At 41.5% G+C, this 3,444-nt stretch overlaps 1 pseudogene; it reads right to left on the reverse strand.

Annotated features, from left to right (window-relative positions):
• Positions 1–919: 919 nt before the first annotated feature.
• Positions 920–2,190, reverse strand: LOC143638506 (F-box only protein 3 pseudogene; annotated as a pseudogene).
• Between the last annotated feature and the right edge of the window lie 1,254 nt (positions 2,191–3,444).

The raw sequence follows: 3,444 nt of genomic DNA on the forward strand, positions 1-3,444 counted from the left end.
AAAGAGGGAGATTTCATAATAATAAAAGAATCACTTCATTAAAAAGACACAACAATCCTAAGCACATTTGTACACAATTATAAAACTTCCAAATCCATGAGGCAAATCTGACAGAATGGAAAAGAGAAATAGACAAAGCTGTAATCTTAGTTGGAAATTTCAACAATCATATCTTCAGTAGTTGACAGAACAAAGGTCCCCCCAAAACAATAAATATATAGATATTTGAAAAACAGCGTCAACAGGTTTAACCTGTATTTATAGAATAATATTCCCCCAAATGTCAGAATACACATTCTTTCCAAATGTACAAGGATCATTTACCAACATATATAAATTCTTCACATAAGATTGGGCCATAATACATTTACAAGTACTGAAAATACTGAGGAAGTTTTCTAACCACAATGAAATTAGAAAACAATAGCCAAAAGATAACTGAAAAGTTCCCATATGTTTAGAAATCAACTCACCAGTAGAAAAGTCACAGGTCAAAATTAAGTTACAAGGGAAATTTGGGACTATTTTGAACTACTGTTAACAAAAACACATCAAAATTTGTGAAACACAGCTAAAACAGTGCTTAACATTTAAAATCAAAAAACTTCTACTTTAAAAAGCTAGAAGAACAAATAAGACCCAAAGTAGAAAAGAAAGATAACTACAGACATCAATGAAATAAAAAAATGAATAGAGAAAAATCAGTGAAACCAAAAGTTGTTCCTTTAATCAGTAAAAATGATAATAATCATGTGATGAACAAAAGAGAAGATATAAATACCAATATGAAAAACAAAAGAGGACATATGACTATGATAATTGTAGCCATTACAAGGATATCAAGGGAATATTGTGAATAACTTTACACCAATAAATTCATCATTTAGATGAAATGGACAGATTCCTTGAAAGGCACAAATTACCAAAACAGTTGGGCTATAGACACCCTGAATGTCGGACATGCCATATGGAGTCAGGGAATGGTAACATTTTAAATATCTTATGGAGTCAGGGAATGGTAATATTTTAAAGATCTTGTCTTTAAAGAAAATGGAAGGTATAATATCCTTCTGTATATCTTGATGATGTAGAGAATGTGGTACAGCTGGTGTACTCATATGCCCGACCTGGGCTGATGATAGGAAATTCACCAACTACTCCCGGTCCTTGAACTTCTTCTACATCACCCTTAGCATTTGTTATTCTCCATTAGCAACTGTCCAACTGACATGCTTTCTCAGGAAGTGCATCCTTTGACATTTCAATCCTGATGCGGTATTTGAAGAAATAGTCGGGTGGATGTACAGAGCTGCTTTCTGGCAGAAATGATGTGGAAACGGACACTATAATATCCCCAGGTGTTGCCATGCACTCTGGATCATGAACGTATCTGAAAATTTGGTTTCTGATGATGGGGAAGCCACCTGATACAACATTGTTGACATAAAAGATAAATCAGTCAGTAAAAGTAGCACCTATGATAAACATGTCAATAGCAGCTGGCTTCTGACTCTTTTTGTCTGGGCATTGGTAGAAAACTTCATTTTTGTTTCACCCTGCACTGCTTCCACTGTTATGTACTGACTCAAACCAGTATATATGCCAAAAAAATGAGACAGTATTTAAGCCCCTGTCTCTGCTGGAATACTCTGGCAGCTGTATCGACATCTAACAAATCTTCAGAACGATAGTGATTTAACAGAGCCATACTTCCCAACAACCCAGGAACCACTAACTTCTGTCCATTGTGGATTCAGTATGAGTACCCATGGTCATCAGGAAGCTTGCAACCAATCTGTGCTAGGTCTTTCTCCACAGCATCTAGGTCTTTCTCACGAGTATCCTGAGAGATAAAACCATCTGAGGACACCTGGGCTCCAAATATTTCTTGAGATCATCCCAGGCCTTTTTAATAGCAGCATAATGATCAATGTATCTTCCTACATCAGAGAAAGTATCTATGAAGAGAGATTTCCAACATGATTCTTCCATGTTTTCTCTTCCTCAGATATCAGCCAGTATTTTTTGCAATGTCTTCTCCGCAGTGGATCATAACTTGATAGCTGGCTAAGTCTTTGACATAGCAACAATTGATCAGGTCCTAGTAATCAAGAAAGATAAGATGAAGATCAGAGGATCCATGAGTAACTCCAGGGTCATAGGCACTTTCTCGACCTCCATGGTGGCCATCTTGCCTGGCCCAGTGCAGGCCTGGTCCCGCCCTGGCTCCACCCCACCCCACCTCTGCCACAACTGCAGCTGCTCCACACTCTCTTAGTGGCTGAGTTTGGGGCTGGAGAAATTCAAACTATTTTTTTTTAATTTTTTTTTTTGAGAGAGAGAGAGAGAGAGAGAGAGAGAGAGAGAGAGAATTTTAATATTTATTTTTTAGTTTTCGGCGGACACAACATCTTTGTTTGTATGTGGTGCTGAGGATCAAACCCCGGCTGCACACATGCCAGGCGAGCGCGCTGCCACTTGAGCCACATCCCCAGCCCAAATTCAAACTATTGACGGGAGGGGAGAACCCAGAAGGGTGACCATGTCTTTCAGTTCACAACCAGACACCTCTCAAAGGAAGGGTGGGGCAAACCTCCCTGTCTGATACCTCAAGGATAGAGGTTAAAAGGCTCCAGGAAGGGGGCTGGGGTTGTGGCTCGGCAGTAGAGTGCTCGCCTAGCATGTGCAAGGCCCTGGGTTCAATCCTCAGCACCACATAAAAATAAATAAAAACAAAGGTATTGTGTACAACTAAAAAGAAATAAATATTTTTTAAAAAGGCTCCAGGAAGTGGAAAGCCTCATGTGACACCCTGCTCACCAATTAGAGGTAAATATTCAGCTGGGTCCACCCATCCTCTTCCTCCACCAGCTCTGCTGCTAACCCAGGCGGGCACTAGTAGCCATGTTGTTTTGTCTCCGAGCACTTGTGTTGTATCTTTGAGCAAGAACTCAATATGGTGGTTACCCAGACACCCGTAGAAAAGGAGCAGAAGCACCAGCAGCGAGAGGTCCTAGTAGTTCAAAAAAGATGGAAGAATGAGGGCATGCTAGCTTCTGGCCACTACTGCAGGATGAGAGATCAAAATCCTATTGTCTTGGTCCCCACAGCCTCCAACAATTGGCTCCATCGGGAGACACCCTGCAGAGCAGCACAGCAGGTCCCACCAACTGTTCAGTTGTTTCCAAAGCCTGTGAAGACACAGTGCTGCCCTCCATAAGCTGTGTGCCAGCAAAACAGTATGCCCACTTCTGGGGCAGCCATGGTCCCCATGCACAACTTAGGCGCAAAGGATCCGAAACCAATGGCCAGGAATGAAACCAACGACCAGGAATGACCCCAGGCTGAGACCAAGTGCCCCCCAAACAACCATTATAGGAGGCAGCTCTGCCTCGACCAGGCTGCCAAGCCTCCAAGGCACCACCTACTTCCTGAGGCTCCCAC

Source organism: Callospermophilus lateralis, chromosome X (assembly GCF_048772815.1).
Source record: "Callospermophilus lateralis isolate mCalLat2 chromosome X, mCalLat2.hap1, whole genome shotgun sequence".
In the NCBI taxonomy this organism is placed as follows: Eukaryota; Metazoa; Chordata; class Mammalia; order Rodentia; family Sciuridae; genus Callospermophilus; species Callospermophilus lateralis.